The 7,315-nt window shown below is 40.7% G+C and overlaps 1 long non-coding RNA gene across 1 annotated transcript; it reads right to left on the bottom strand.

The window, feature by feature from the left end:
* Window positions 1-523: 523 nt before the first annotated feature.
* On the bottom strand, window positions 524-4,576 carry LOC120027346. The gene is made up of 3 exons (XR_005473289.1): window positions 4,420-4,576; window positions 1,661-2,020; window positions 524-1,556 (listed from the first exon to the last, which is right to left on the bottom strand). It is a non-coding gene; the product is annotated as an uncharacterized LOC120027346 (long non-coding RNA).
* Between the last annotated feature and the right edge of the window lie 2,739 nt (window positions 4,577-7,315).

The raw sequence follows: 7,315 nt of genomic DNA, 5'->3' as shown, positions 1-7,315 counted from the left end.
AAAAACCGTAAAGTTGGCAGGTAGCAAAGAAATGTTAGCATTGACGGCATTGATATGGCCACCCCTCAGAGCCTGGTTCCTCTCTAGGTTTCTTCCTAGGTTCTAGGGAGTTTTTTCCTAGCCAACGTGCTTCTACATCTGCATTTCTTGCTGTTTTAGGCTGGGTTTCTGTACAGCACTTTGTGACATCAGCTGATGTAAAAAGGGCTTTATCAATAAATTTGATTGATTGATTGAATGCTCCTTCCTTACCTGTATTGATACGTCACATCATATGTTATAGATTTTTATAATTCTTTCATTGTTAATTAATAACTTCATCTTATATTAAATTAGAATGCATTTATTTTCACCTATGAAGGAACTTTTGTGGTGGACACTTTTTATACACAAATCTTAAACCCTGAAAAGCAGAAAAATGGAACTGATATTAAGATTAAAAGCAAGAGTAATTCCGATTAACCTATTTACTGTGATAAAATATCGGGATTTTAATAAATGTATATGTAAATATTTCACTCGGTCAAATAGCAATACAAAAAAAATATTTTATTTGGGTACATTTCAACATTTGTACAATGAGAAATTAAATAATTTACCATTTATATAAAGACCTATATCAAGGAACTCACCGCTTGATTGAATATAAAACATTAATATACACCGATTTTTGGCATTGCAACCCTATCAACCAGTGTTTTAATTCTACATTTTGAAATACACAGAGCACACACAAACCTCCAGCAGGTCATTGTAAAACACACAAATTGTCAGAGAGAAAGATCCTTCTCCTACGCTCTTATTCAGTTTTTAAAGGGATACTTTAGGATTTGGCGATGGTGCCCTTTAACATCTTTCCCAGAATCAGATGAACTCGTGGATACCATTTGTATGTCTTTGAGTCCAGTATGAAGGAAGTTAGAGGTAGTTTTGCGAGGCCAATGCTAACTAGTGTTCATGTCATTGCGCTAACGCTAATTAGCAATTGTGCTAGCGCTAGTTAACAACTAGCGTTAGCAGTCATTGAGCTGAAAGGAGGTTAACAATTGCGCAAGTTAGCAACTTTATTCAAACCGCACGCAGAGACTTAAAACTGGTATCCATGAGTTCATCTGACTCTGGGAAAGTAGGTACCGGGCCTCATTGCCAAAATCCCAAAGTATGCCTTTAACACTCTCAGGAAAGTGCAGTCAATGTGACCCTCTATGTGGCGCTCAATGTAATAGTGAATGCATGATTAGGCTGGCTGTCGAACCAAACAGTAAAGTCATGGAGTAACTGAAGACATAGCTGCCTCCTGCTGGTGTGGTGAGAGTGGTTGGCCATGTGGCGGTTGTGGTGGCGTTTGTTGATCCAATTGTAGAATTCTGTTGGTCGGTTGTTGGTCCTATTGTAGAATTCTGTTGGTCGGTTGGTCCTATTGTAGAATTCTGTTGGTCGGTTGTTGGTCCTATTGTAGAATTCTGTTGGTCGGTTGGTCCTATTGTAGAATTCTGTTGGTCGGTTGGTCCTATTGTAGAATTCTGTTGGTCGGTTGTTGGTCCTATTGTGGAATTCTGTTGGATGAAATGTAAGTATTTACATTAGGCTACATGTTACTTCAGGATTATTTCACCCATGTCTATTAACTGAAATTAATTAGGGACAGTTTGAAAATTACTGCTGTGGATGGCCATGTGGCGGTTGTGGCAGTTGTGGCGGTTGCTGGTCCTATTGTAGAATTCTGTTGGTCGGTTGTTGGTCCTATTGTAGAATTCTGTTGGTCAGTTGTTGGTCCTATTGTAGAATTCTGTTGGTCAGTTGTTGGTCCTATTGTAGAATTCTGTTGGTCAGTTGTTGGTCCTATTGTAGAATTCTGTTGGTCAGTTGTTGGTCCTATTGTAGAATTCTGTTGGTCGGTTGTTGGTCCTATTGTAGAATTATGTTGGTTGGTTGTTGGTCCTATTGTAGAATTCTGTTGGTCAGTTGTTGGTCCTATTGTAGAATTATGTTGATTGGTTGTTGGTCCTATTGTAGAATTCTGTTGGATGAAATTGAATTATTTACATTAGGCTTCATGTTCATTAAGCATTAATTTACCCATGTCTATTTGAAACTGAAATGAATTAGGGACAGTTTGAAATTACTGGGGGGGATTACAATATAACTTTTCAGGTTTTACTGTTTAACTTCTTGCATCCTTGCCAAATGTCCTAATCTGCTTGCCTGCACTACGCTTTTCCACACACTATACCACAGGTCAATATAGTCTGCCAGTCTCACTGTCTGTCCTGCCCTCTATCCACCATTCATAGTGGTAGGTGGATCGTTGGTCCAGATCTGCAATAGGCTAACTAACAATCATACCACACATAAAATCATTCAAAGGCGCACCAGTTTTCTATATAAATCCACAAAAACAAGGGGAGTAGGTGATAGGCAGCAGAGATGCAGGTGTGTCATGTCGTTGCTCATGAAAGAACAGTGAAGACGTGAGACACGCAGCTCAAAAAGCTCCCCTGTTGATCTTGTTTAGGGATAGTACAATGATCCTACTTAGACTAGCCTACAACACCACAATGCAATGAATCATTGCATTATTCTTTTCAAGTGAGTATAAAATTCTACTCTAGGCTGTAAACTGCAACAACAACAAAAAGTCATTTGAATAACAGGGGAAAAGCTCTGTGATTTGAATGTTCCATTCGATTTGGATGAGTGGGTCTACTCTCGACCGTTTATAAGGTCTAGAAAGGCACAGCAGCAGGCCAGTCTGGCTTGATTTTTTACTTCTGATACTGAGATGCGCTGTCTGTTGGGGATAATCATTCTCCCAAATTGTCCTAGAATAATGTGGCCACATATAATCCCTGCGGTTGGAAAACTCAATGCGCGCTCTGCCTCCTCGCTGATCCGAGTGGCTATTCCTCTCACACCTGGAACATAACACTTCAAAATAGCCAAAATATTTGCCATTTCACTTTTTTTTAAACACAACCAGTTACAATGTTTAAATTGGATTAGGCTACTTCAAAAGTCTCCTGTAGGCTACCTGCTCACGTGCGTCCACTCCACTCTAATATAATTCAAGCATCCAAACTGTGCACCGGCTATTTAATGTATGGAAGAGAGAGACATCTGTTACAAAACCCCAACATTTTTGAATGACATTCGGAGATTGTCAAGCCAAGCCTTTGATAGTGGGTACAAGGTAGGGAGGGATGTATTTTGTTTTTGTGGAGATTGACATAGGCGTAGTCTATTTGATTGTGGTGTTGAAACCGCAAATCATGATGTTGAAGCGCCCGAAGTCGGTAATCGGTATGCAGATGTGGTTTTCTTATTGGCTGTTCGTTGTATATTAATTCGGTGCATATATTTTGTATAATTAAGCAATAATGCTCGAGGGGGTGTGGTATATGGCCAATATACCACGGCTAAGGGCTGTTCTTATGCACGACGCAACACGGAGAGCAGTAAATATACATCTTTTGTCATACTCATGGTATACGGTCTGATATACCACGGCTTTCAGCCAATCAGCATTCTGGGCTCGCACCACCCAGTTTATAATCATAAATATAATTATTATAATATAATATAAATTTGATTGATCTGATTTCCCCCAGCTGATCATTTTTTGCAACCACCTCTGATTGTAGTGTAATGACACAGGCAGGGAGAGTGAGCTCGTCTGTGGTGGTTGGTGAACCCTCAACATTCTGGCCCGTAGCCCTGCGTGGCATCAGCTGTGCCACAAAAGCATGCTGTGGTGGCAAAGTCGATGTCCACATTTATAAACATAGAGTCACTACAGGTATTGTTATTTTTGGTCATAATCATTCTTTTTGAGTTAATTCAATGAGGGGGGAGGGTGTGCAGTTTTATTTTTAAAGTACAAGGGGAGGGTCATGTGAAAATATTTTTCATGTTGGGGAGGGGGGTGCATTTGTTTTATGAAACCTCGAGTTGGACCCCCCCATCCCCCAGTAATTATTTTTACTGACCCTTAGGCTATCCATTTTAAACATTGCAATTTTCCACCTTTGTGTTATTAAAACTGCATGGGGAAACATGTTGGTGCAAATATAAGACAAGGGCTCCTGGTTTGACTGTTGGTCTGGATTGGGGTCCCTGGGCATGAAAAGGTTGAACGCCCCTGACCTAATGTCACTTTTGAGCTTATAAACAGTCCAAATAAAAACATTGTTCTATAACTACATTTACTCATTGAATGAGCCTTAAATTATTGATCCTCAAATTTCAACATACTGCATCAGCTATAATCAGAATTGTTGAGTTCACCACACTCTAGATCTAATCAGGTTTCCATCGTTTCTTTCTCTTTCTCCCCCTGCAGAGCCTTGCTAAGAGAGAGGGATGCTAATGAGTTTAAAACTTGTTCAGCTATTATTTCTGAATAAGGAATAAGTACATTACCTGTGCCATGCTGGATGCCAGCAAGGCCAGTGTGCCGAGTCCCAGAACCAGGTACTTCATATTGCAGAGAGGCGAGGTGTCTCATGGGCCAGATACTAGAGGAAACTGCTGTCCTGGGTTGACTATCCTGGGTTTGCTATCGTTGATCTGATCTGGTTGTTGTTGAGACTCCAGCTGAAAGTGAGCCTGGTCTTATATAATGTGTCAAAATAACCCTCCCCACCTTAGACACCGGCTGTCCAGGAAACAGCCCTCACCAGCTAACATTAGATAAGGGGGACAATAAATGCAAAGTTGCCAAAGCATTGTCCATTCATTCTCAAGGACACTGATTCACTCTCTGAATCTATAATTGACTGTTGTGTATCTCTGTTTCCTTGTTCCGTGCAATATAATATGTTTTCCAGCAGTAACAATGTCGATGATGTCAGGCATTCAAAATGTTGCACCAATAAACTTGACTTCATATTTCATTTTACCTGCCTTGTAGTTCGATACTTGTAATAATTCTACGTTGTGCTGTGTAGATTTTGGCAGACATTGTACGCTAATGTCTACCTCAGTAACAATGGAGATGAATGCCCATTTTAAAGTGCTTGAGATTGTGCATCGATCCCATTTTGACCAGGGCCCATAGTAGTGTGCACTATAGGCATTAGGGCTTTCATTTGGGAAGCCCCTTAGTAACCAAGAAAAAACAATTACCTGATTAGATTCTAAGATTCACACAGATGTCGAGTCGACCCCATGTCAGCTAGACGCTGCTTATCACTTATAACATGCGTACATAACGGACCAGATACTTAGGCTAACTAAGCAATAAGGCCCGATATACACCACAAACCCCAGAGGTGCCTTATTGCTATTATAAACTGGTTACCATCGTAATTAGAGCAGGAACAATACGTGTTTTGTCATACGGTCTACGGTCTGATATACCACGGCTTTCAGCCAATCAGCATTCAGGGCTCGAACCACCCAGTTTATAAAATTCTGTTGAACCCTTGAGGAAAATGTGAGTGCTTTAATCTGGTATGATTGACATGAACCAGATTATAAATGACAGTTACTTGGTAATCCATACTACCCTCCAAGCTACGGAAAGTCGTTAGAATGGCTCCCTCACCACTTCACCTGTTTCCTTATGACTGAGACATGAAACACTTTGTCTGGCTACCTGACTCTTTCTGCGGTCAACAATGCTACATTGTTGCATGGGTTGCAAGGGTAGCCAGACATTGTTGCATGGGTTGACTTTTTTCAACAAGTCAGTAAATGTATTCTCTCCCAATTTCCCGAATTCAATTTAGTTAATTTCCAAGTTAACAGTATCTCCCTCAAACTCCCAAAACAGCTCAAATATTTACTATCAGGCTAACAACTATTGTCCGTAAGAGTATTCAAGAGTAGTTTCATGTCACAATTAATAGTGTAACTATGTCGTTTCGTGTTCTCTTGAATTGGGCTTGTCCTCCTAATAAGCATTTTGTTTGCGTTTGTGTGGTGTTTGTATTGCTAGTTAATGCTAACTGGGGTCATTCTGACTCCAGAGGCACAGTTTTGATCATAGTCCAAAGGTGGTTTATTCAATTCTTAGATTTTTTTCATGACTTTGTCAATCAACTTCTTCTTAATAAATATAAGTTACGGTATAGTGTTTCTTTATCAATATGGACTTATTAAAAATACAAGTCATTTGGGGTCATTTTGACCCCAGTCAAAAATACCTAATTCCGCCTATAGGAATTTGATAGATAGGACCTGTATCAGTGATTTGGACCAGATAAACAGATCACCCGCAGAGATATAACACCCTATTTACTCGCCTTGAGATAGAAGCTGTTTTTCAGTCTCTCGTTCCCAATTTTGGCATCGTTCCCATTTTTTCTATACCACGTATCTTGTAACTGTGTGACTACAACACCCGATGTCCTTGATTATATTTTTGGCCGTCCTGTGACAACAACCACCCGAGCCACTGCCTGTTCACCCCGCTATCATCCAGAAGGCGAGGTCAGTACAGGTGAGTACAGTACAGAAGACAACTTCACAAAATGAATGAGTCCAAATCGATGTGGCCGGAAGGTGTGCGCTGTTATGATTCTAAACAGTCAGATCGCTAGCAACAATGACAAGAAGCTGCCTTGTGGGAATCGTCGGTGGCTCGTTTCAGCTCCTTGTATCTTGTTATTGATACCATGTGTTGTTATGAGGTGTTTTGACTGATGTCATGTCTATACTAATATGTGAAAAATTTGCTAGCTAGCTAACCAACAACTGTACCGATTTATTTGAGAGACAAGTTCTCATTATGCAAATATTTTTATGTTTTTGCTAAACCTTTGGAGACAGAACATGTTTACATGTTGTCAACAGTCTAAGGCTGTCACGCCTGCTCCCGCTCCCCCACTCTGGCGCTCGAGGGCGCCAGGCGGCCCATCATTACGCACACCTGTCACCATCATTACGCGCATCAGCGCTTCATGGGACTCACCTAGACTCTATTACCTTATTAATTGCCTCCCGTATATCTGTCACTTCCTCAGTTTCTTCCCCGTGTCTGCATTAATGTCGTTTTGTTCCCCCTGTCCAGACGCTGTCCTTGTTTTGTTTCACGTCGGTTATTTATTAAATAGTCACTCCCTGTACTCGCTTCTTGTCTCCCCGCGTCTGTCCTCACAAAGCCAACCCCGTCTGTTTCCCCCATGGTTGCGCACGTGTCGGTTTTGTCGCTAAACAACCAACCTGTAGTTATTCTAGGGCAAATCTAAAAAAAAACATTTTTTATTTGAATCTAGGTTTCTCTGGAATCATGATATTAAGTTATACCTATTATCAGAGGGTGGAGGGGGACCTATATCAGTCAATTTAACCAGACAGATCACCTGCAGAGATG

The sequence above is a fragment of the Salvelinus namaycush genome, chromosome 32 (genome assembly GCF_016432855.1).
Source record: "Salvelinus namaycush isolate Seneca chromosome 32, SaNama_1.0, whole genome shotgun sequence".
Taxonomy (NCBI): Eukaryota; Metazoa; Chordata; class Actinopteri; order Salmoniformes; family Salmonidae; genus Salvelinus; species Salvelinus namaycush.
The sequence above is the reverse complement of the archived record's forward strand: the minus strand, read 5'-3'. Positions and strand labels throughout refer to the sequence as shown.